At 45.9% G+C, this 27608-nt stretch overlaps 1 pseudogene; it reads right to left on the reverse strand.

Annotated features, from left to right (window-relative positions):
- Positions 1-490: 490 nt before the first annotated feature.
- Positions 491-3313, reverse strand: LOC147729034 (uncharacterized; annotated as a pseudogene).
- Between the last annotated feature and the right edge of the window lie 24295 nt (positions 3314-27608).

Raw genomic sequence — 27608 nt, forward strand, 5'->3', positions numbered from 1 at the left:
TTTCTAAACATGAAGGACAATATGGCCAATGGCCAGTCCATTGTATTGAGTCCTTCAGGGGGTAAACATAATGATTCAGCCTCCCTCGCTTGCCTGCACTGCTATAACTAGAGGACATCTCCCCTTAGAGGGGCATCTTTCAGGGCATGCCAGGCACCGCAGAGACAGGCCTAGGGTGTACCAGTATGGGTTATGAGAGTGATGAGGGCTACTGGAGTGTCAGGATCCACTGCAGTGGAAAAGTCTGATTGAGGGGGTGGGGGCTCCACTGCAGTGGGCATGTATCATTGAGGGAATGTGGGCTCCACTGCAGTGGACAGGTCTGATTGAGGTGCTGGGGCTCTACTGCAGTGTCCAGAACTGACAGAAGGTGTGGTGTAGTGGAAGGGGAAGTACTTGTGGTAGGGGGGAGGGACTTATCATCTTGGGGATGGTGTAATGGTGTGTGGGTGAACCTGGAATGGGTTGTGATGTGTGAACTTTGGGAGGGTTAGCCTGGGCTCGGGAGGAAGTTGATTTTGTGGTGGAAGTGTGCAATGGTGTTGGGGTTTGGATTTCTTTGTTCTGGGGGATGTACTGGTGGGGGCCTCAGTGCTCCTACTCCTAGGGGAGGGTGTGCATGCAGGGGGGGATCTCCTCTCTGTTCCGGGGGATTTCCTCTTCCCCTTGTGAGTCTGGTCTGATGTATCAGTGGGGAACATCCAAGGTCACAGAGGAAGATCCTCTGGGCAAGGGGGTTGCAGAAGAGTCAAGGGTAGGGGTTTTGGAGGGAGAGGTAGCTGAGGAATGCAGAGTTGTTGTGGATGAGTGTGTGTTTTTTTGCCTTATCCCCTGTGTGTGTGATATCAGTTCTCTGGGTGTGCATGCATGCACAGGTAGCTGTGTGCTGATTGTGTCTGTTGGGGTGTGTGCATGTGCCTATGTGAGTGTCCTTTGGTCAGGTAGGTTAGTGGGTACTGTGGATGGGATAGAGGTAGGAGGGGTGAGGGGCTGCTGTAGGAGGGACACTGCTGCTGCCAGTGAGGAGGCCATGGACTGATTTTTCTGCTGTAGGGCAGACATATTTGATGACATTCCCTCCATGTATGACACTAAGTGTGTCAAAAGACTGGTGTATGCAGGGAGGACACTCAGCATGGATGTCTGCCCCACATGTATCTGTTTGAGCAAATCCAGAGACTCCACACTCAGGGCAGCAGGGGCGACAGATGCAGAGGGTGCGGTGCCTGGCCCAAAGGAGACATGCTCCCTACCACAGGAGGGTACACAAACCTTTGGAATGTGAGCAGCTGTGAGGGTGGAGATGGTGGTGGTGGCAAGGGCAGACTCTGATGTTGTGTCCTCTGCTCTGGTAACACTCACCACCACAAGGGAGTCATCACTGGAGCTTGATTGGTCCTCTGCAGATGTTGATGTTTCAGACCGGTCCTCTGTGTGGCTCCCCTCCCCATCCATGCCACTGGGTCCCTCCTCCTCCTTCACAGTGGACCCTGTAGGAGAGTAGGATCTTCTTCTTTTAGTTACCCCCACTTTTTGCTGATGTATCACTGTTCTTTACATAGACTGACTGGGATCCTGCTAGCCAGGACCCCAGTCAAGATGCTTTCTCCTCTAAATTGATTGCATGTACTTTAGGTACACTCCAGATTGGATACTGGGGTACCCTTATCAGACCCTAGTATATGGTACACCATTTCCCAGGGCATAGGTACCCCAGAGGCTTCTCAGAGGCTGCAGCATGTATTATGCCACCCATGAGAAACCATTCAAACTGACACCACAGGTTTGCTACTGCAGCCTGTGTAAGGTGGTGCATGCACCCCTTACTTAGAAATAGGTTACCTATATCTATTCTAAATCACTGCACATATAAACCTATCAGTCACCCCTATGGCTGGGTTTTGTGTGAGAAGGTGCCCCCACATGAGCAGAGCCCCTCTACAGCCTTCGGAATCTATTTCCCAGGGTTGTCTGTGATGCAGCCAAACCATATATATTTAAGTGCATTATAACCTTGCGGTAAATGCTAACTTTAAAACGGCTGCTTAGAAACATGTCGTGCTTGGTGTCAAATACCTTGGAAGCATACCTCCACACCAGTAACTGGTGTGGGAGGTACGATTCCTCCATTGTAGAACCACTACTGTGGGTCACCGGTCTACCCGGTACCAGCTTTCTCGACCTGGGAATCACAAAATGGATACTGCCAGCCACAGACATGAGTCTGCCCTCCTGCAGCTGAGCTGAGCTCGAGCAGGGGAAGGCTTGACAATCGTTTCCTGTCACACCACCTCCCAGACAGGATTTAGTGTTTTGGGCCTGGGGGTGCACTCTGAGAGTGCCTGAAAGTTTGCACTAGGGGCACATCTGGTGTCCATGTGCATAGTTCAGCTCAAACCGGTTGCAGGAGCCATTTGCTCCATGCTCTGGTTTGAAACTGAACAAAGGACATGGGTGTACCCCTCTGTCCTGACCCTTCCATAGGTGGGTCCTCAGAGTTTGTCCAAGCCCTTCCTTGGGTATAAAGAAGGAACCCTGACTACAGGACTTTTGATTTTACCTGGACTAAACTCTGCAAGCAGAAACCAAGTACTTTGATGATCTAAATTACGCTGGACGACAGAAGAATCTCCCTTGGAGTAAAGGAGTTACTCCCCTGCTGAAGCAGGCACCTTAACGCATCTGACCGATTTGCGTCTCCTGAGCTCCTGAGGACTGACTCTGAAGATTTGTGCAACACAGGAGGTGGGTTCCTGAGCATCCCTGATGTCGATCTGCTACCTCTGCAATTCTGAGACCAGTATCCTTCGTGGGGACCGTGCAATCCGAACCCCTGCGCACTGCGTGCTTTTGCAGCAGCATATGCTTTTTGGCGATCCCTGAGGCTGTGCTTTGGGCTACCAGCAGTATTTCCACCGAAGATTTCCGGCCTCCACTCCACGAGTGCTCCATGGGCCTGTACTTCGTGATCCAGCTGAGGTCCCTTCGCTATTCCTGGTCCGTTGGCCTGTGGGTCCCTGTGAAGGTAACTTTGATTTCTCTTGGGCTTCCCTGGTTGCTCCAGGCGTGCCCTGATAACCCATAACTTGGAGAGTCTCCAGGACCTTTTTGGTCCTCACCGTGACTTGTTTCCTCTGCCCGCACGGGTTGCATTTGCCAAGGCTTGTTGTCGTTCAGTCCGGACACTGACCCCTCAGCACTCGACATCCTTCATGGGACAGCTCAGCTCAGGACTTTGGTCATCATCGACGTCTCCAGGTCCCCGTGGCTGCAGAGTCAAGCATCCAGTCTTCTCACCTAAAGCACCCGACATCGGTGGGCCTTCGTCTACCGAGCCCCTGGTCACCCTGAAGTGACCCAGCCTCTGTTCCCTCTGCTTTCAGGTTCTTCTCACCTTGAATCCAGGCTTGGAATCCACCAGACACTTTTCATCTTCCTGGCAGCAGCACTTCTTTGAGTCACGCCACTTAAAACGACCACCAGTTAAACCACAACAAGCATTCCCCCATCAATACCATGAACCAGAAGAGCTGCGCAATCTTATTTATCCCTGAATTCAAATCAAGAGGCCAGGGGTACAACCTTACTAGAGGGAACATCCTGGGTCTGATTCAATCAATCAGGAGCTTGGCAGACATCAATTCAGCTGATCTTGAAGCAATTGAGTTAAAAACCAAAGAAGAGAGATGACCAAGGCAACTTGGGTCTCAGAGGAAACAGCGAGCAGGATCCTCGTGAAGGATGCCCAATTAAAAGCATGGGGACTCAAAATACTTTTACATCAACAACCGGGCTACCCTGATTCTCTTATACCCAACGTGCCGGTTCATTCAGGGTATCCACATCCCAGGAGCATCCAATCATTTCTCAAAGGGGCGCGGAGCACAGACGTGCATTCATCGGGAAGGAAAAGCCAGGATGAAGAACCCTCACAGGACGACTGGACCTGGTTGGCTTGAACAATAAACTCACAAGGAGAGGGCACAGGACTTAGCTCCAACAAAGCCCCCGAGGGCGGTCCGCAACTTCAAATATGCTCCAGGAATGTAAATGGTCTGGGAAACAAGGCATCGGACACAGAATTTCTCTCCTATATCCAAGGCTTTGACCTAATTTTAATGCAGGAGATGTGGCTGGAAGAACCTCAGCACTTACTTGGCTACAAAACTCACCACCTCCCAGCAACCACAGGAGCCACATTTGGCCACCTGAAGGGTGGCTTAGCTATCTATTCGTCAATTAGCACCATAAGGGGGACAAGAGAACTTGATTCCATTTTAACCCCAACAAACAGGCTAAAAATTCTTGCATTGGATTTAGAGGAGGGCAACGCTAAACAACAAATTATAGTGCTAAACGTTTATATTCACCCAAGAGACAAAGCCAGAGGAGTTCAAATGTTGGGCATGGAAATAACAAGGCTACTCTCGGAAGAGCTAACAACTAACCTTGTACTGGCCAGGAATTTATTAGGACCACAAACAAGAGACAACGAGCTGGAGGAACAACTTACTGCAGGGAAGATTGCCATCCACGTACAGGGCAAAAAGATAAAACTTCTATTAGGACCACAAACAAGAGACAACGAGCTGGAGGAACAACTTACTGCAGGGAAGATTGCCATCCATGTACAGGGCAAAAAGATAAAACTGTCAGCCCAGTCTAGGAACTTTATACAAGATATGGAACGCTTGAGCCTTGCGTTATTAAATGGTCGCTTTCGGGAAGATCAACCACCTGCGGCAACCTACCATAAACCTATAGCAAGTTCTACAATAAACTACACGTTGGTTACTCTGCAAATGTTTAGTAGGATTTCTAGTTTTAGGATTGAAACAAAAGAGCACAGCGACCACCAGCCCCATGAAATCTCGATGTGTATAAAGGAGAGACCCCTAATATTACCAATGGAGGATCCAGCAGCCATTTACACCGTGAATTTCAGACGGCTCAACTGCAAAACCAGCCAACCAGACAAACTTCAAACCATAGCTAAGTCAATCTGAGAAAACCAAGCAGGGGAACATAGCAATGCGAAAGCCAGCTGGGAAACATTGACCAAACAACTAGAGGAACAATTTGCCAAAAGAACAGGAGGCCAGCATCAGACAGGGGACCACCAAACACCCAGACTGTAAGATCGCGATCTAGAAAACACCTTAACCATCTACCAATCTCCAACATATCAAATTTGAAGGCCCTCAACAAAGAAATAAACAAAACTTTACGAACGCTAAGATGAAGGGGAAACAAAACACCTTTACAAAAAACCCTTGCGCAGTTAAAAGCAAAAAAGAAGAAAATGATCTGGCAAGCTAAAAGGGAAGCAGAAGATACTCTGTGGGCTAAGCTCTTGTTTGACGCAAAGACAAATCAAAGTGCAACATTTTGGCGAACAATAAATAGCTTAGGTAATGGAAATTTGCAGGGTATCAACTCTCACCTAACAGAGGAAATTTGGGCAGAACACCTTCTGGAACACTTTAACTCAAAAGGGGAAAGCCCTGATACAGATCAACCATGGTCAAGTCAGCCCGACAAGCTGAGCCCCCACGGAAACTCAAATAGGAGGACAACAAGAGATCTGGATTTCACGATTCTGCAGATTAAAAACCGAGTAGCAAAAGGTAGGCTAGACGGCCCACCTGGCCCCAACGGCATTTCTCAATACTATTCAAGTCTGATCCTAACTATTGGGCGGCCGCATTATTACCAGTGTTTAATCCCTTGCGTGCTGATGACGGCTCCTGTCCGTCATGCATTACTGTACTCCTGTGCTTATGGCGGCCGGGAGCCGTCATGATCACGCCCGCGATCGTAATGTTCAGCACAGGAGCGGAATTCCGGCCACGGGCAAGGGGTTAATACCATAGGAGAAGGGGCCGGAATTCCAGATTCGTGGAAAGGCTCCATAATATCACCAATTTCCAAAAAGGGACACAAGAATAAAGCAACCAGCTATAGCCTTGTAGCCCTAATTGATGTTGAGGCAGAATACTATGCTGGTCTCCATCTGAACGAACTAACAGCATGGGCAAATGAAAAAGACCTCATCCCCATCAACAAGACAGGCTTTTCCAAAAGGACAGGGACCATCACAAACCTACATGCCCTGATGCTATTGATGGACGGCGTCAAAACAGCAAACCTCTCCCTAGTTTTCTGCTTCATTGATTATTCTGCTGTTTTTGACAGTATAAACAGGCTTAAACTGTGGGCTGAACTAGCAAAGATGGAAATTCCAGTAGCGCTTTTAAAGCAGATAATCCACCTACATACCAACCCTTGGGTTCAAGTAAAGTTAGGAACCGGTGAATATCTGTCTAGGAGAATACCAACTGCAAGGGGACTGAAGCAGGGGTGCGTGCTGGCCCCTATTCTTTTTAACCCGTTTATGGCAGACCTTACATCAGAGTTAAACAACAGTACCTCAAATGCACCCAGGCTAGGGGGGTTGTCACTTTCTAACCTACTATATGCTGACGACAGCATGCTAATTAGCTGAACTCCAATCGGGCTTCAGCACTTGCTAAATACAACTGTAAATCAATCATGCATTGTCTAACGGCCTAACCATCAACCTAGATAAGACATAGATTATGCGCTTCAACCCGAAAAAGAACACAACTGGGTTATCACTGGAATCTGGCAGGTGCACCCATGGAAGTCGTGACGGAATATAAGTACTTAGGGGTGATACTTGACGAGAAAGGTACTTTCAAACCATAAAAAGAAGCTATAAAAAAGGAGAGGAAACTCCATAGCAGTAGCTCTAAAATCTCTGAAACTTAAAACTGCCAAGCTTTTACTACAAGTTCTACGAGCAAAGTTAATCCCTGCCATCACTCACGGGAGCGAGTGCTTCAGGGGAAAAGATGAGGATACTTTGGAACAAACTGTGAGGAGATCAGCAAGAATAATCTTCAGACTACCAAAGTATGTCTCTTCTGCACAAATCAGGCTGGGGCTCGGTCTACAGTCCCAAAAAATAGCTTGAAATGCCGCCTAAGTGAAATGCTGGTTTAGGATCAGAAGTTCCGATAAGTGTTCACTGAATTTCCATCTATGGAAAGAGATAAACTCAAGCACAGCCTGCACCCCAAGAGATTACCTGACCGCATCCATAAACCGCCTAGGCCTGAAGGAGCTCTGGGCAACTACGGGAATGCAGAACAGCTTTAAGTCTTTGGTAAATAAGACAGTAAAAAGGCTCTCTGCACTGGAAGACAAAGAAACGCTCAGGGGAAGGACTCATGGCTGGTGCGTGCTGCAGAGTTATACAAAGCCTGGCCCGCAAAATTATCTGTGTGCTGGCTTCAGCAGAAGACTAAAAGAGAAATATCTCCAGTTCCGACTGGGAATTCTTCCTGTCCTTCCGCACCTTCCACCATGGAAGAGATCCGCAGAAATAACTATGTGCTGCTTTTGCTGGAAAGCAGAAGAGAGCATCATGCATCTTCTATGCATCTGCCGTCGTCTGGACCCAGAACGACATTTATTTTTTAAATCAATCTTTAACATCAAGAGGATAAGAACCTGCAGGGAAGCAGGGAAGGCTTGCATTAAAGGAGCAGACATACAGCTGGCATGCCGGTTCGTCTAATTCAAGGGGGCAGTAGAGGTGAAATTGAAGAGATCCAGCGCACAATAAATAGCCCTAATTGAGGACTCACCATTCCCTGGTACTGGCTTCTTTTACTGGAGAACCGCCTGACACAAAAAACTTTCCCTCCACCACATTGAAAACAATTGGACATTTGAAAGGCCACAGACCTCTAGCATCAATATTATAATATTTGATTCTAATCTGATAAATGACACTATTCATTTTGCTACTTTTAATAAATGTATTACATAAGCTCTTTTTAAACACATGTTTTTATGTCAAATGTTTGGGACTAAGAACCGACCAAAGCTGATTAGATGAAATAGACACTCAGTCGGAGGAAGGCACAAGCTTGCTGAAAAGGAAACGCTGGGCTAGACAAAACAGTCCCATAGCCCCCTCTTTTACTTTTTGCATAAATTATGAAATTGTAGTGTATTTCTTTTATGAAATTTCGTCTTGAACAATTTCCTTTTGTAAAGGTTTTTTATTAACTTATACAATAAATTACTTACTTACTTACTTCAAAAACCACTTGACCCATATGCACTCGGCTCCCCTGGGATAGGTAAGACAGGTACTTAAGTACTCACAAGGGTGCTGGCCTTAGAACCTTCTATGTTCCAAAGGGTTTGCTTGAAGTTTTCTCCGAAGTGTCCATAAACTGTAATTTTCCAACCGCGACTTTCCCATAGAGTTGTACGGAAAACGAGTCTATGTTCACACACTGCACTCGTCCTCCCTGGGCTCCCTGTGTCACTCCTTTGGGTGGTTCCTTGGGGTTCCAGCGAATCTACATGCTCTAGTCACTGAGTCTAGTGAAGTTGTTGTAGTTATACCATTTATTTAGTATATGGTTCGGTCTCCCCCTGGAGCCCGCTGTGTATTGTGCTATTTACTGTTGTTCTATTGATTAAGCATTGTGTGCCTTGTGCTCTAATCTCGCATAGAGGTTAGTATAGAGTGTTTAGTAATAAATACATATATTTTATATATCTCTTGTGTGGTTCTCCTTTAATTTGGGTTATCAGGAGGTTCTGATCTGGTAAAAGATGCTGCTTTACATTCCTTCGAGACTTAGCCTGAAGGCTGCTCTCCACAGCTACCACCAGGCTAGCTTTCTATAAAGGTTGCATCAATAAGGGTTGTTTGGACTGATACAAGATGCCCACTTTAATTAGTGGACAGCATATACCAGGCCAACTTCGCACATTGGTGTGCAGCGGTTGGGATTCAAGCTTGCTATTATTGTTTTACCAGGTTAATCTCATTGAGTAATTAACTGAAAACCACCTCTGTATTTAGGTACATATAATACATCATGATTGAATAAGTAAGTTCTACTGAATATGGAGTTGGGTAAGCCAAGGGTCTTGCACACCCTTTCTCCAACTAAAGAGAGTGTATTCCCACTAGGTTAGGTAGGTGCCTACACTACATAACAATAGTCTGTCCTCTAGAGGAGAAGCCAGTGGCTCTCTGTCAACCAGGTTTGAGCAGATCTCATTCCAAGAATTGAGAAATATGTGTGTATCCAGATAGCCCCAGCACGCAATGCCTAATAGAAATATTTGTTCTAGATGACCTCCGAAAGACTCCAGGGTCTGATGAGGTAGGTAGAGGGGCTGGAGCAGTGGATGAGGACAGAGTAGGAAGTGAACACTTCTTTGATCTGGAACCAAACACTGGCCAGGAGGATCAAAATTATTCTAACCTGGACAATCCAACTTTGCCTTTAGATGGAGGAGATGGCCCCAGTGGCAGACTCTTATCTCCCCTAGGAAGGATACAAAGTTTACCTAGAAGATCCAGATCTCCTTCCAGGGAACCTAATCATTTAGGTACTTCTGTAGAGACCTTTGCTTCTCATAAAGGAGAATCCTCTTATGATAAGAAGTGCTAATTTTTTAAGTATGAAAGAGCTAATCTCAGGCTCAATAAGGAACAATTAGCCTTAGACAGAGAATCCCTAGAATTCCAAAGAGTCCCATGGTGGCAGCAACAGTGTCCCTAGACCTAGAGAATATACTCATGATCATAGGAACCTGAACAAGATAGTCCCTTTCTGTCAGAATGGGGATGACATCACAAATGGATAACTGCACTAGAGAGGGCCTGTAAAGTACAGAGGGTCCCTCAAGAGCAGTGGGCAGCTATCTTTTGGCTCTCCTTTTCTGACAAAGGTAGATACAAGCTCCTCACTGTAAGAGAAGAGGATGCAGACAATTAGTCAGTCCTGAAAAGGGCTCTCATAGATGGGTTTGGTTTAAACACTGAATAGTACAGGACTACTGTAAATACCCAAAACCGGACAGTGGACCAGACAAACCAAAAACAGCACCAACCTCCAAATATGTACAGACCAATCAATATTAAGAGAAAATGAATTTCGTGTGCCAGTCCAAAGATACCCCTGTCCAAGGGCACCCCTCCCACCAAATGCATAAAATACATCACAACATAGAATTGTGACCACACATCCAAAATGTCATTTGACATCCCAGTTCTATAACAAAATAATTGAAACAATCCTTAATCCATGATTTAAACATAAACAAGAGGAACATACCGTTCTTATTTTATTCACCATTGGTCGGTAACTCCTTGATATAACCATATATTTTATATATCCAAAAATCAGGCAGGTCAAAAAAAAATTCTTATTATAACGTATTGGGCATAAATCTCACCATTTCGGTTCAAAAAGCTAGAAGAGAACAGTAAACAAAAAAATCTCACAATCAGGGGGACAATGGGTTCAATCGAACAAAATCTAATAATTTATTACAATCATCAGGTGCTCGACTTGTGGAAAAAGGTACGGGCTGATGACCTTTTTCAAAGTTGCCCGGCGCTAACCGCCTCTAATACCACTCAAGTTATCAAACAAAGAGGCAGGCGCTGGAGACTGGAAGGCAGGAAACAGAAGTTTTATTCCGACGGAGCAGAACACATCAATTCAGACAACTGGGTATCTTCACGAGGTGCTCTAACCGCATCTCTGAGGCCTGGCCTCTTATACACCGGTTTATGATCTTTATTACAGTTTATTGCATGTGGCACATTGTCGCAAATACTTTGAAGTACGGAAAGGCATCCTCGGAATCCCCGCTTCAGGCCCGTTCCCACACATATTTACAGTAGAAGTCCCCACCCCGGTCACAACAGGTGATGATTGTCACGCAGCTGGACATTCCGCCGATTCACGGAATATATGTGGTCGATCGGATCTCATGGGGTGGGGGCTTTGATCAACTCGTGGTTCCTTTGATGGGGGAAGCTTCCTACTGTATGGGGGGGCAATAAACAGCATCCGCAGGGCCAGGTGGCAGCCTGGGAACGAGTAAGACAATCGGGCACAGAGGAAAGGGGGTTTTATCAAAGGACCTGGGATCATGAAAGGAATGGAGGGAGGTGTTGAGCTGGGAACAGGATGGGGTTCCGAGGCAGGGTTGCGCTGAAGAGGGGTTTATTGCCCAAAATGCCTGCGAGGTCAGGAGAGAGAGAGAGAGAGAGAGACGCGCTGGCTGTGGGCGATGGGCAGAGAGGCCATGGTATCTAAAATGGCTGCCATTTACACGCACGAATGGACTCAAAAGGGGGACAAGATGGCGCCGATAATGTTGACACTGCAGTCTAGATTTTAACAGACTCCTAATGACCGTCCGCACCGTAATAACCACATCGTCAAGAGAGTGTAAACACATATGTAAAGAGGCCGACCTTAGATTGTATGTGACTCCCTCCTAGTATGTATTCCATCTAGTCCCAAATTATGTTAGCAAGATATGATAGTCCAAATCGCAATATTCTACTAAAATGGTCAATAACCTGTGTGAGTTAAAGGTATCCGCATTAGCCCACAAGAACAAGAACTCCTTTGTGTATCATTTTTACTCCCCCATACCTACAGTGGCCACGACGTTATTGAATACACCTATAGTCATCATTAGGATTATGAAGACTGAACTAATTCCCAACTAGCCATATTCAATAGCGGTTCACTATTTGATAAATGCTTTACATAATACTATCATTGCTCGCTGTTGATTTATGTTTGTATTTATCCCATAACCATATTGACTTTTCAAAAGAGGAGACAGCTAATAATTGCTTCACAATCCATTAAGTATTCAACTTATCACAACCCGTATCATTAAAGTATTGCAAACATGAAAAGCACCAATTTGTCCTTCCTTACCCGAAATGTAGGCCATATACGCCCAGAAACCGATCACCATTAGAAGCCACAATCTCCCGCCAATGCTTTGAACGCAGGAACGGCATCCGCCAATCTTATCCCACCGCGTCCGGCCCTTGCGTACCATGCGTCGTGAACCGCACGCGTTAAAAGCAGCACAGCATTACAAATGATTCGAAAATACAAATAGGGTGGCCATATTGGTACGGTTTTTCCATTTCGGTCTATTCCAGTAACCATTAGAAACATAAACAAAATTGGAACAACGAGTCGAAAAATAGGAACTTATTTTGTTACAAGCACGATATTAAAAACATCTATCCTCGTAGCTCCAATATTTAACTATTAGTTAAGACGGTTTCATTTATAGAAAGAAGTGGGAATTGAATAAGCAAATATATATAGTAGAGAAAGCACAAATGAAAAAGAATATATCCAAGTGAAAACAACAACGGGCAATAAGTTCGTCCAGCATGACCCTCCTGAATAAATCCCAAACTACAATCTCCTGCCTCCGCCTCATCTTTACACCATGTTTATATAATGATTAGACAAGTTACCATCTTGAGCCATAATTGATGACACATTGCATCCAACAACCTAATGATGTATATGTGAATTACCCATATTATAAAATTGCCTAATTCATGCATAAATCCCAACCTGCAAATGAATTGCCATAGCAGCCTGAACAAGATACTAGTAGGTTATGCCGCTCAAATGGAAAGGGATATCACCCCCTTACTAAGAAAAATCAATAAAAAACACTTCATGTGGGTTTAAATATCAATCCTCCCGAAAGTATGAATCCGGCGTTCTCCTGAAATAAATTCATGTCCAAGTATAGTTCAGCCTATTTATAAAGGCACCTGACCCATCAAACTTATCTGGGGGTCATGTAGCAATGTTATTAAAAAATCAATAAATAAATAAACCATAAGGTTTATTTATAATAATTGAACCGAGACCAACAAGAGCAAGGAGAGGAAGGAATAATAATGTACAGAGATGTACAAAAAATGTCTTGGTTGTATTGATCCTAATACACCTACCAGATTTGACAACACTTTAGTGACCAATACATTATACAGAATCTACAAGCACTAAATAACCAAGCAAGCACTAAATAACCAAAAGGAATCTGCAGTAAATACTCATAATCATTAGCACTACCCTTCAACCAAAGCACACAACAACTGAGAGATCCAAATAAGAAGGGGGGAGGGCCATAGTAGATCCATCCATTGTTTAGAGATAATAGTGCATTTCATCGTCGGTATTATGCCCTATTTCAATGCATCTCAAACGGCATATCCACATTGCCTCTCTTTTACGGAGGGAAAGCTCCCTATCTCCACCACGTGGATTTGGCGGAATGTAATCAATCCCATGGAACCATATTTTATTGTCACTTGTGTGATGTTCTCTCATGTGGTAAGTCATAGGATATTTCAAATCATATTTCTGGAGTGCTCGAACATGTTCCTGTATCCTCAATTTTAGTGATCGAGCTGTATTCCCAACGTTTATTTTATTACAACCACAACCTATTATGTAAACCACATAGTTGGTATTGCAGTTTATGAAGTGTCTTATTTCATATTCTTTGGATAGCTAGGGCACAGTAGGTTACGTAAAGTTTTACCCCTCCTGAATGTTACTTGAGGTGTTGCCCTAATCAGATCCCTTAGATTAGGCGTCTCATAAAGCAAAGCTCAATGTTTTTTCAGAATTTTTTCAAAGGTTAGAGCTATTGTTCGTGTATTGCGAGGTTGTCATGGGGTCCCTTGCTCTGCCCAGACTGAGATGCCTGATTCTCCGTCTTACCTACAGGCGGACTGCTACGGGCCCTTTAAGAACAGCCCTTGCTCTCTTGGTGACGGCCTCGCCTCTGGACCACCTGACTTTGTGGGCCTATCCGGTTCGGCCTCGCTTCATTTGAGGGAGGACCCGGAAGACGCCGTGTCTTGGGTGGCAGACTCGTCGTGGGAAGAAGACGTGCAACGCCAGAAGAAGAACGCGAGCTGGAGCAAGGAAACCGAGACCAACGCGACCGAAGCAGGAGCCGGGACCAAGGCGGCGGAGCCCTTCGCGAGACCCGACACAGGGGGTAGAGAAGGCTTCAGGACGGAACCGGAGGAGAAGCAGCCACCGGCAACTGAAACGCCAGGAGGCCAACGGTACCGAGTATCGCCCAGCCACGCGAAGGAGGACGCGTGGCTTTCCCAGGTGCGTGCTCGTTTGGGTTTGCTGTTCAGGACTAAGAAGGGCGGGACCGGTTAGGAGACGGGAGGGAACGCCCGGGCTCCGCAGCTCTCGAGCACCATTCACGGGATTTCATAGTTGTTGGTGGTGGTTCTGGCTATCCCCCTCATCCCCTTCCCCTTGTCTATTCAAAACCAAGTGACCATTACCTAAAAGCTGCGTTGTTTTTTTTTGTTTTTCCCTACATGTCCTGGCAAAAGCCGGACCTCCGCCCCAGGGACTGAAGCCGACGCCACAAAGAAAGGATCCTGGAACCTTGTTGTAACTTGATTGTCACAAACCTTTTGTGTAATAACTCAATAAAAGAGTTTAAACGTTCCCCTCCAGTGTTGGCTCCTTCCATTCTTGTGACCCAAAGGTGACAAGTGGCGAGCCAGATAGGAGCTTTCCATCTGCCAATACAAGATGGAGGCCTTGATAAATCAAATGAGCGAAGGACAGTCCAAACTGGAGTGGGCAATTGGGCGGTCAAACGAGCAAGCCGACAGCGATAGAGCTACGTTTACTGCCGCTATACAACAGCAATCTGATCACCTTACCAAACTTGCAGAAGGACAGTCGCAACTATTGGCTGCTTTAGGACAAAGTTGAGCCGCACACCCTCCTGGGGCAGTAGTACCCCTCCAGAAGTACGTTGCAGGAGATGACCCTGTTTCCTTCTTTTTGAACTTTGAAAGGGCGGCTAGGGCTAGCGCCTGGCCAGGTGAAAGATGGCCCTTCTACCTGGCTCCTCTATTAACTGGGGAAGCACAGGCTGCATACCAGTTGGCCAACAAGGATGGCACAGCCGCCTATGGACACGTGAAGCAAATAGTGCTAGATAGACTGGGGGTGGATGATGAGACCCACAGAATACGGTTCAGACAAGAGAGAGGAACCCCAAATGACGCTCCTAAGACTCTTTTTTATAAGTTGAAAGATGCTGCGGACAGGTGGTTGAAACCACAAGAGGGTGATATGGACAGTGTCATGAATAAAATCTACCTGGAACAATTTCTTGAGGCACTACCCTATGGTACGCAGCGGTGGCTCAGACAGCATGCAGGGTTGACTTTAGACCATGCCATTGAGATGGCTAATTCGTATGCTCGTGCTCAAACCAAGCCTGTTTTTCGAGAACCAGAAAAGCCTGTTACCAATAAAATCCCCACAGAACCTGACAAAAAGCCGTATAAAGCCCAAAACGAGCCCCCTCCTGTTAAACCCAGACCCTTGAAGATAGAGCCGCCAGTCCTTACGGGTCCACAATGTTATGAGTGCGGTGAATGGGGACATATTGCGAGGTACTGCCGCAAAAAGAAAGAAAAAGAGGAAGAACCCATGGAGGTCGGGTATGCTCCACGTGCCATTCTGTATGCCCAAGAGAGAGGACCAGCGTTTTATGTAAGTGTCCTCATAGACAATAAGAAAACCAGGGCATTGTTGGACTCAGGTTGTCGTCATTCTGTGGTAAAGAACAGTACCCAGTCTGCTTCCTCTGTACTGTTGGACCGTACTGTAAGGATTAAATGTGTACACGGGGATGTGCGTACTTACCCTCTAGCGCAGGTCACCTTAACAACCGAGAAGGGTACGCAACCGCAGTGTGAGCTAGGAGTTCTCCCAGACTTACCTGAACCCCTTATTATAGGGACTGACAATAAGTGGTTTTCCACCCTTATGTCAGAAGTTTTAGGAAAGCACAGTAACAGCAGAGTTCGGGAGGGATTGCTAACGGAAGAACCCTGGTCCACCGATTCTAATTTCAGGGCGGCTCAGTTAAATGACGCTTCCCTGGCAACTGCCTGGCAGAATGCACAAGATAACAAAGGGCAGACACAGCTAACATATCCCTGTTTTATTGAGCAAAATGGCCTCTTGTACAGAGTCGGTCAAGACCAGGCCACTCCACAGTTAATAGTACCAACCATGTTTCGAGAACAAGTAATGTTTTATGCTCATGCTCACCTTTTGGCGGGTCATTCTGGGGCAGAAAAGACTACTAATTCCATCATAGAACATTTCTATTGGCCAGGGGTATATGCTCAAGTCAAGAAATACTGTCAGGAATGCCAGATTTGTCAAAAAAGAAATCCCTACATTCCTCCCAAAGTTCCTCTTGTCCCTCTTCCGATCATAGGGAAGCCTTTTGAAAGAATAGGCGTAGATATCATAGGCCCTTTACCAAAGTCACACAGAGGGTATCAATATGTCATGGTGGTCGTTGACTACGCGACGCGTTACCCTGAGGCGTTTCCTTTAAGGGCAGCTACTACAAGCGCCATTTCTCAAAAGCTGGTTGAATTGTTTGCTAGAATGGGATTCCCTAAGGATCTTATCACGGATCAGGGAACACCATTCGTGTCACGTCTCATGAAGCAAGTATGTTCTCTCCTAAATGTGAAACACCTATGCACTTCGGTATACCATCCACAAACCGATGGCCTGGTAGAACGTTACAACGGGTTGATAAAGACCACATTAAAAAAACTGTTGTCGGGAGATGGCAAACAGTGGGATCAACTGTTTCCTTTGGCTCTGTATGTACTGAGAAGCCAATACCAAAGCAGCCTAGGAACTTCACCATTCGAATTGCTCTTTGGAAGGAAGCCCCGTACCCTGCTAGAAATAACCAGAGGTAGTTGGGAGAAGACAGGGTCCCAAGACGCTGAAGAGCTATTGGATTACTCCCAGCAGCTAAAAACTAGGCTACACAAGTTAAGGACCTTGTCCTATGAAACACTAGAGAAAGCACAAGGAAAACAAAAGACCTTTTATGATAAAGGCAAGAAGTGGAGAGAATTAAATCCGGGGGACTGGGCTCTTGTTCTTCCTACTTCCACACACAAACTCCGCAAGGAGTGGCAAGGTCCATTTCAGGTAGTAAGGAAAATAGGTAGGACTACTTATGCCTTAAAGTTGTCTCCTTCACGAACCTAGATTTACCACATTAATATCTTGAAGAAGTGGTTGGGTCCTCCTCCTAAAATCCCTATAGCTGTCTCATTAGCTACCACTCCAGCACATACTATCGACCAGACGGTCGTGAACCCCGACCTTCCCGAACCTAGAAGGAAGGAACTAAGGAACTTGTTGTTACGACACCAGTCTATTTTTTCAGATCAGCCAGGTCGAACCACCTTAGCTGAACATCACATTCCAACCACTCCAGGGGTAACTATAAAACAAAAACCTTATCGAGTCCCCGAAGCCCGACGGGCACTGATAAAAGAGGTGGTACAGAAAATGTTAGAGGCAGGGATCATAGTACCGTCTAAAAGCAACTGGTCTTCCCCAGTGGTACTAGTCCCAAAACCAGATGGAAGTAAGAGGTTTTGTATTGACTTCAGAGCAGTAAATAAGGTCTCCAAACAAGATGGGTATCCATTGCCAAGAGTGGATGAAATGATAGAACGCCTTGGTGAGGCTCAATTTATAACAACTATTGACCTCACCAAAGGATATTGGCAGGTGCCCCTTTCCCCAGAAGATCAGGAAAAGACCGCATTTACCACACCGGATGGCCCTTTTCATTTTACTGTCTTACCCTTTGGCCTGCATGGGGCTCCTGCTACGTTCCAACGTCTTATGGACACAGTATTAGCCCCATACCGCCGGTTTTCTGCGGCTTACTTGGATGATATTGTTATTCACAGTCCAGACTGGCAGACCCATCTAGAGCATTTGGGAAAGGTCCTAGGGGCATTAGAGAAGGCGGGTCTACACATAAATTTCCACCCAGTTTAAACAACCTTTTTCTCAAGCCCATGCTGGTTTTCAGTTCCTGAAAGATGCCCTCTCCTCGTCTCCAGTGTTGATAACACCCGACTTTGACAAACCTTTCTATCTACAGACTGACGCCTCAGGGGTTGGGCTGGGCGCTGTCTTATCCCAGCATGATCAGGAAGCGAGGGAAAGACCCATCCTGTACTTGAGCAGGAAACTGTTCCCTAGGGAGGCTGCCTATCCCACGATAGAAAAAGAATGCCTGGCTGTTAAGTGGAGCATTGAAAAGCTTCGCTATTACCTAGACGGTCGGTGTTTTACGCTGTTTTCAGATCATGCCCCTTTACAATGGTTGCAACGGAATAAAGGACGCAATGATCGTATCCTCCGTTGGTTCTTGTCTTTGCAACCCTATGATTTTGAAGTGTGTCACCAGAAAGGCTCTGCTCAGACAAATGCTGACTATCTGTCCCGTTATCCACTTTCCCCCGAACGGGAAAAGTCTGGGGGCGGGGGGGGTGTGTCAGGGTGTCCCTTGCTTGGCCCAGACTGAGATGCCTGATTCTCCGTCTTACCTACAGGCGGACTGCTACGGGCCCTTTAAGAACAGCCCTTGCTCTCTTGGTGACGGCCTCGCCTCTGGACCACCTGACTTTGTGGGCCTATCCGGTTCGGCCTCGCTTCATTTGAGGGAGGACCCGGAAGACGCCGTGTCTTGGGTGGCAGACTCGTCGTGGGAAGAAGACGTGCAACGCCAGAAGAAGAACGCGAGCTGGAGCAAGGAAACCGAGACCAACGCGACCGAAGCAGGAGCCGGGACCAAGGCGGCGGAGCCCTTCGCGAGACCCGACACAGGGGGTAGAGAAGGCTTCAGGACGGAACCGGAGGAGAAGCAGCCACCGGCAACTGAAACGCCAGGAGGCCAACGGTACCGAGTATCGCCCAGCCACGCGAAGGAGGACGCGTGGCTTTCCCAGGTGCGTGCTCGTTTGGGTTTGCTGTTCAGGACTAAGAAGGGCGGGACCGGTTAGGAGACGGGAGGGAACGCCCGGGCTCCGCAGCTCTCGAGCACCATTCACGGGATTTCATAGTTGTTGGTGGTGGTTCTGGCTATCCCCCTCATCCCCTTCCCCTTGTCTATTCAAAACCAAGTGACCATTACCTAAAAGCTGCGTTGTTTTTTTTTGTTTTTCCCTACATGTCCTGGCAAAAGCCGGACCTCCGCCCCAGGGACTGAAGCCGACGCCACAAAGAAAGGATCCTGGAACCTTGTTGTAACTTGATTGTCACAAACCTTTTGTGTAATAACTCAATAAAAGAGTTTAAACGTTCCCCTCCAGTGTTGGCTCCTTCCATTCTTGTGACCCAAAGGTGACAAGTGGCGAGCCAGATAGGAGCTTTCCATCTGCCAATACAAGATGGAGGCCTTGATAAATCAAATGAGCGAAGGACAGTCCAAACTGGAGTGGGCAATTGGGCGGTCAAACGAGCAAGCCGACAGCGATAGAGCTACGTTTACTGCCGCTATACAACAGCAATCTGATCACCTTACCAAACTTGCAGAAGGACAGTCGCAACTATTGGCTGCTTTAGGACAAAGTTGAGCCGCACACCCTCCTGGGGCAGTAGTACCCCTCCAGAAGTACGTTGCAGGAGATGACCCTGTTTCCTTCTTTTTGAACTTTGAAAGGGCGGCTAGGGCTAGCGCCTGGCCAGGTGAAAGATGGCCCTTCTACCTGGCTCCTCTATTAACTGGGGAAGCACAGGCTGCATACCAGTTGGCCAACAAGGATGGCACAGCCGCCTATGGACACGTGAAGCAAATAGTGCTAGATAGACTGGGGGTGGATGATGAGACCCACAGAATACGGTTCAGACAAGAGAGAGGAACCCCAAATGACGCTCCTAAGACTCTTTTTTATAAGTTGAAAGATGCTGCGGACAGGTGGTTGAAACCACAAGAGGGTGATATGGACAGTGTCATGAATAAAATCTACCTGGAACAATTTCTTGAGGCACTACCCTATGGTACGCAGCGGTGGCTCAGACAGCATGCAGGGTTGACTTTAGACCATGCCATTGAGATGGCTAATTCGTATGCTCGTGCTCAAACCAAGCCTGTTTTTCGAGAACCAGAAAAGCCTGTTACCAATAAAATCCCCACAGAACCTGACAAAAAGCCGTATAAAGCCCAAAACGAGCCCCCTCCTGTTAAACCCAGACCCTTGAAGATAGAGCCGCCAGTCCTTACGGGTCCACAATGTTATGAGTGCGGTGAATGGGGACATATTGCGAGGTACTGCCGCAAAAAGAAAGAAAAAGAGGAAGAACCCATGGAGGTCGGGTATGCTCCACGTGCCATTCTGTATGCCCAAGAGAGAGGACCAGCGTTTTATGTAAGTGTCCTCATAGACAATAAGAAAACCAGGGCATTGTTGGACTCAGGTTGTCGTCATTCTGTGGTAAAGAACAGTACCCAGTCTGCTTCCTCTGTACTGTTGGACCGTACTGTAAGGATTAAATGTGTACACGGGGATGTGCGTACTTACCCTCTAGCGCAGGTCACCTTAACAACCGAGAAGGGTACGCAACCGCAGTGTGAGCTAGGAGTTCTCCCAGACTTACCTGAACCCCTTATTATAGGGACTGACAATAAGTGGTTTTCCACCCTTATGTCAGAAGTTTTAGGAAAGCACAGTAACAGCAGAGTTCGGGAGGGATTGCTAACGGAAGAACCCTGGTCCACCGATTCTAATTTCAGGGCGGCTCAGTTAAATGACGCTTCCCTGGCAACTGCCTGGCAGAATGCACAAGATAACAAAGGGCAGACACAGCTAACATATCCCTGTTTTATTGAGCAAAATGGCCTCTTGTACAGAGTCGGTCAAGACCAGGCCACTCCACAGTTAATAGTACCAACCATGTTTCGAGAACAAGTAATGTTTTATGCTCATGCTCACCTTTTGGCGGGTCATTCTGGGGCAGAAAAGACTACTAATTCCATCATAGAACATTTCTATTGGCCAGGGGTATATGCTCAAGTCAAGAAATACTGTCAGGAATGCCAGATTTGTCAAAAAAGAAATCCCTACATTCCTCCCAAAGTTCCTCTTGTCCCTCTTCCGATCATAGGGAAGCCTTTTGAAAGAATAGGCGTAGATATCATAGGCCCTTTACCAAAGTCACACAGAGGGTATCAATATGTCATGGTGGTCGTTGACTACGCGACGCGTTACCCTGAGGCGTTTCCTTTAAGGGCAGCTACTACAAGCGCCATTTCTCAAAAGCTGGTTGAATTGTTTGCTAGAATGGGATTCCCTAAGGATCTTATCACGGATCAGGGAACACCATTCGTGTCACGTCTCATGAAGCAAGTATGTTCTCTCCTAAATGTGAAACACCTATGCACTTCGGTATACCATCCACAAACCGATGGCCTGGTAGAACGTTACAACGGGTTGATAAAGACCACATTAAAAAAACTGTTGTCGGGAGATGGCAAACAGTGGGATCAACTGTTTCCTTTGGCTCTGTATGTACTGAGAAGCCAATACCAAAGCAGCCTAGGAACTTCACCATTCGAATTGCTCTTTGGAAGGAAGCCCCGTACCCTGCTAGAAATAACCAGAGGTAGTTGGGAGAAGACAGGGTCCCAAGACGCTGAAGAGCTATTGGATTACTCCCAGCAGCTAAAAACTAGGCTACACAAGTTAAGGACCTTGTCCTATGAAACACTAGAGAAAGCACAAGGAAAACAAAAGACCTTTTATGATAAAGGCAAGAAGTGGAGAGAATTAAATCCGGGGGACTGGGCTCTTGTTCTTCCTACTTCCACACACAAACTCCGCAAGGAGTGGCAAGGTCCATTTCAGGTAGTAAGGAAAATAGGTAGGACTACTTATGCCTTAAAGTTGTCTCCTTCACGAACCTAGATTTACCACATTAATATCTTGAAGAAGTGGTTGGGTCCTCCTCCTAAAATCCCTATAGCTGTCTCATTAGCTACCACTCCAGCACATACTATCGACCAGACGGTCGTGAACCCCGACCTTCCCGAACCTAGAAGGAAGGAACTAAGGAACTTGTTGTTACGACACCAGTCTATTTTTTCAGATCAGCCAGGTCGAACCACCTTAGCTGAACATCACATTCCAACCACTCCAGGGGTAACTATAAAACAAAAACCTTATCGAGTCCCCGAAGCCCGACGGGCACTGATAAAAGAGGTGGTACAGAAAATGTTAGAGGCAGGGATCATAGTACCGTCTAAAAGCAACTGGTCTTCCCCAGTGGTACTAGTCCCAAAACCAGATGGAAGTAAGAGGTTTTGTATTGACTTCAGAGCAGTAAATAAGGTCTCCAAACAAGATGGGTATCCATTGCCAAGAGTGGATGAAATGATAGAACGCCTTGGTGAGGCTCAATTTATAACAACTATTGACCTCACCAAAGGATATTGGCAGGTGCCCCTTTCCCCAGAAGATCAGGAAAAGACCGCATTTACCACACCGGATGGCCCTTTTCATTTTACTGTCTTACCCTTTGGCCTGCATGGGGCTCCTGCTACGTTCCAACGTCTTATGGACACAGTATTAGCCCCATACCGCCGGTTTTCTGCGGCTTACTTGGATGATATTGTTATTCACAGTCCAGACTGGCAGACCCATCTAGAGCATTTGGGAAAGGTCCTAGGGGCATTAGAGAAGGCGGGTCTACACATAAATTTCCACCCAGTTTAAACAACCTTTTTCTCAAGCCCATGCTGGTTTTCAGTTCCTGAAAGATGCCCTCTCCTCGTCTCCAGTGTTGATAACACCCGACTTTGACAAACCTTTCTATCTACAGACTGACGCCTCAGGGGTTGGGCTGGGCGCTGTCTTATCCCAGCATGATCAGGAAGCGAGGGAAAGACCCATCCTGTACTTGAGCAGGAAACTGTTCCCTAGGGAGGCTGCCTATCCCACGATAGAAAAAGAATGCCTGGCTGTTAAGTGGAGCATTGAAAAGCTTCGCTATTACCTAGACGGTCGGTGTTTTACGCTGTTTTCAGATCATGCCCCTTTACAATGGTTGCAACGGAATAAAGGACGCAATGATCGTATCCTCCGTTGGTTCTTGTCTTTGCAACCCTATGATTTTGAAGTGTGTCACCAGAAAGGCTCTGCTCAGACAAATGCTGACTATCTGTCCCGTTATCCACTTTCCCCCGAACGGGAAAAGTCTGGGGGCGGGGGGGGTGTGTCAGGGTGTCCCTTGCTTGGCCCAGACTGAGATGCCTGATTCTCCGTCTTACCTACAGGCGGACTGCTACGGGCCCTTTAAGAACAGCCCTTGCTCTCTTGGTGACGGCCTCGCCTCTGGACCACCTGACTTTGTGGGCCTGTCCGGTTAGGCCTTGCGTCATTTGAGGGAGGACCCGGAAGACGCCGTGTCTCGGGTGGCAGACTCGTCGTGGGAAGAAGACGTGCAACGCCAGGAGAAGAACGCGAGCTGGAGCAAGGAAACCGAGACCATCGCGACCGAAGCAGGAGCCGGGACCAAGGCGGCGGAGCCCTTCGCGAGACCCGACACAGGGAGTAGAGAAGGCGTCAGGACGGAACCAGAGAAGCAGTCACCGGCAACTGAAACACCAGAAGGCCAATGGTACAGCGTATCGCCCAGCCACGCGAAGGAGGCCGCGTGGCTTTCCCAGGTGCGTGCTCGTTTGGATTCTCTGTTCAGGACTAAGAAGGGCGGGACCGGTTAGGAGACGGGAGGGAACGCCCGGGCACCGCAGCTCTCGAGCACCATTCACGGGATTTCATAGTTGTTGGTGGTGGTTCTGGCTATCCCCCTCACTCCCCTTCCCCCTGCCTATTCAAAACCAAGTGACCAGTACCTAAAAGCTGCGTTGTTTTCTTTTATTTTTCCCTACATGTCCTGGCAAACCCCGGACCTCCGCCCCAGGGACTGAAGCCGACGCCACAAAGAAAGGATCCTGGAACCTTGTTGTAACTTGATTGTCACGAACCTTTTGTGTAATAACTCAATAAAAGAGTTAAAACGTTCCCCTCCAGTGTTGGCTCCTTCCATTCTTGTGACCCAAAGGTGACAGAGGTAAAGGGCAAACATGAGGCTTTCTTGTTCTTAACCTTCGACTGCTTGTTTTTGTCCAATGTACTTGTTCTAGTCACATTCTGAATTCTCAGATCAGCATTTCTCAGGATATCTTCACCATACGCCCTTTGTCTAAATCTTTCCTTCACATCATTGATGTTTTCCCTAAATTTGTCATTTGTGCTACAATTGCAACGTACCCGCACCATTTCGCCAAATGGGATATTTCTGATGACCGAGCTGGGGTGTGCGCTTGAGGCATGTAATGTACTGTTACATGATGTGGACTTCTGGTAAAGAGAACTTTGGATCGTGCCCTCATCAATGTAAAATAAAATACCCAAAAATGCAATACTCTCTTTACTATACTTGATGGTCAGTTGAACGTTATGAGGGTTGTTATTTAAGAACGTATGGTATTCCATGAGTTGGCTGGAGGTCCCATACCATAACATGATAATATCATCAAAATATCTTCCCCAGAAGGCAATCATGTCCATCCAGGGGGAGGCATATACACCCCACGCATGTTCCTTCTCCCACCAACCCATGAAAATTCGAGTGTACGAGAAAGCAAATCTGCTTCCCATCACGGTACCCTGGGTCTGGTGGTACCACGTGCCACAGTGTAGAAAACAATTTTGTGATAAAATGATGCTGATCATGTCTATAAACATTTTGTTGTGTTCAACATGATCTGCAGTGCGGGTGGCCAAAAAGGTGCTGACCGCCATGTGTCCAAAGTGTTTAAGAATACAGGTATATAACCCGGTCACGTCCATGGTGATGAATATCAAATCATCCGACCATGCTAGACCCTCAAATTTGCCAAGAATGTTCCAGGAGTCCTGTATATAAGCAGGTAGGTTTATAACAAAGGGTTGCAGAAAACCATCCACATACTGTGATAGTCGCTCAGTGGGAGAATCAATACCAGAGATTATTGGGCGTCCAGGGTGGAATCTACCTGCTTTAAGAATTTTTGGAAGAATGTAGATACATGGTGCCAATGGGTTTTAGACCTTCAAATATCTAAACTCTTCTTCCGATAGTAGTCCAATCTCACCCCATCCCCCATCCATGTATCTTAGCATTGATGTAGTTGACAAGGGAGGGAATAGGGCTGTCACTTATTCGCTGATAACAGATAGTGTCATCCAGCTGTCTATTTATCTCTTTGTTGTAATCCATGGTATTCATAACAACTACTTTCCCTCACTTGTCAGCTTCCTTGATCCTGACAGTGTCCAAAGCTGACTTTTCTTCCTTAGTTAAGTTTTGTTTGTGTTGCGTGTACTTGTTGGGAGAGTCTACCATGTTGTACAGATCTTTGGTTACCCTGTCTTTAAAGATGTCTATATTTCTATGTACATTAGTAGGTATAAATTTGGATCGGGGTTTGAGTCCACTAGTTATTTCAAAGTCCTCCCTGATGTTCAAATTCTCCCTCAAATCCTGTAAAGAGTGATGATCATCATCGCTAATGAAAAGAAGCATTTGCACATTTAATAAATCCGACACAGTATGAGTAGTAATTATGGAGGAAGAATTTACACTCGGAGGCTTATTCAAGGGGTTATCATGAAAATTATCTTTTATTTTAGCAAACAAACAAACTTGTAGAGATCCACCATCATTTCTACTGGATCCCCCAACTGTGAAGGACAAAAATTCAATCCCTTTTGTAGTACCTTAATCTCAACCTCCGTTAGAGACCGATCAGACAAATTCACAACAGTTCATGCACTCTGGACTATGTCTTTCTGGGAATGTGTACTTCAGTTTCTTGGACCGAGTGTCAATTGCATGTGTGGTTTCCTTCCTTACTCCCTTTGTTCTTCCACCTCTTTCCTCCCCTCCTTATTTTGCGTCTCTTTTGACTTGTTTGTTTCCCAACCTGATCCTCTCCATTTCCAATAAAAAACTCCGCATGCCTGGTGAGGTAGCTGTCATAACCCTCCCATCTTGAGAGGTAGTACTGTCCACAGAGGAGATAGAACTACTGCTCACCGATAGGGATTCACTTGATTCCTCCCTTAGTCTCTTACCCTCCCCTGCGGGCTTGACATTATCAAACTTATGGGCAAAGGTGTATATACGCCCAGTTTTGTCATCATTATCGTCTCTTTTAATCTTCCTGAGTTTTTTATCTCTCAGGTAGATCTGGTGGGCTTCAATCACTCCGTCAAATATCTCGTGATTTTCCTTTATCACTTCTTTGAGATATGAACAATCTTGCGTTCCAAATCAACAATTTCCTGTTTCAAACTGGCCACTTTTTTCTCAGAATGTCTTATTAATATACACATCATGGTGCCTGCTGTAGGTTATCTTCCCAATCTTTGAGCCCGTCCTCGTCCAGATCCTCAAAGATTGGGAAGATAAGTATACATAGCCCACAGGGTATTTTCTCATTACCAAGATATTTTTTTAGTGTTACCCCGTCCCAACAGCGAGACATTTCCTGCTTTTTCAATCTTTCCAATTTCGAAAACTTTGTACATAATCCCTCCAAAGTACTATCTTTTTTGGCAGCAGAACCACTAGGTTGACTTATGCCAAATAGCCTCATGGCAATTTCCTCTCTTTTGTCGTTAAATTTAGACATTTCAGAACAGTATGGTAATAAACAAGATATTCTGCACTCACAAAGTCAATTGCACATGATAAGTTGTAAAGTCACTGGTCCGAGTTGTGCTTTTGTGGTCCAAAGAAACTGTAAATACCCAAAACCAGACAGTGGACCAGACAAACAAAAAACAGCACCAACCTCCAAATATGTACAGACCAATCAATATTAAAGAGAAAATGAATTTCTTGTGCCAGTCCAAAGATACCCCCTGTCCAAGGGCACCACTCCCACAGCAGAGTAAAGTATAATTGTCCCAAAATTTGGTCTGGCGCTTTTATTTTCTTATGTTTATATAACACAATCAGCCGACGCTTTTCGTTCTGTACAACAGAACTTCTTCAGGGCTGTAATGTTAGAACATACCTAGACACAAGATGTAACATCAATTTAAAAACAATACAAAAATACACACAAAAAGACCAATATATACAAATACATAAAATACATCACAACATAGAAATGTGCATTATCCATTGGCTTTTTTGAGGGCCATAACCTCACCACCTTATACTTTTATAAAAATCTCAAGATACCATTGATCAAAGACTCTTATGACCTGATGTATCGATATTAATCTTAACGTATTCTGACCATACATCCAAAATGTCATTTGACATCCCAGTTCTATAACAAAATTATTGCAACAATCCTTAATCCATGATTTAAACATAAAAAAGAGGAACATACCGTTCTTATTTTATTCACCATTGGTCGGTAAATCCTTGATATAACCATATATGTTATATATCCAAAAATCAGGCGGGTCACGAAAATGTTCTTATTATAACGTATTGGGCATAAATCTCACCATTTCGGTTCAAAAATCTAGAAGAGAACAGTAAACAAAAAAATCTCACAATCGGGGGGACAACGGGTTCAATCGAACAAAATCTAATAATTTATTACAATCATCAGGTGACCGACTCCTAATGACTGTCCGCACTGTAATAACCACATCGTCAAGAGAGTGTAAACATATATGTAAAGAGGCCTGCCTTAGATTGTATGTGACTCCCTCTTAGTATGTAGTCCCAAATTATGTTAGCAAAATATTATAGTCCAAATCGCAATATTCCACAAAAATGGTCAATAACCTGTGTGAG

Source organism: Lissotriton vulgaris, chromosome 2_2 (genome assembly GCF_964263255.1).
Source record: "Lissotriton vulgaris chromosome 2_2, aLisVul1.2, whole genome shotgun sequence".
In the NCBI taxonomy this organism is placed as follows: domain Eukaryota; kingdom Metazoa; phylum Chordata; class Amphibia; order Caudata; family Salamandridae; genus Lissotriton; species Lissotriton vulgaris.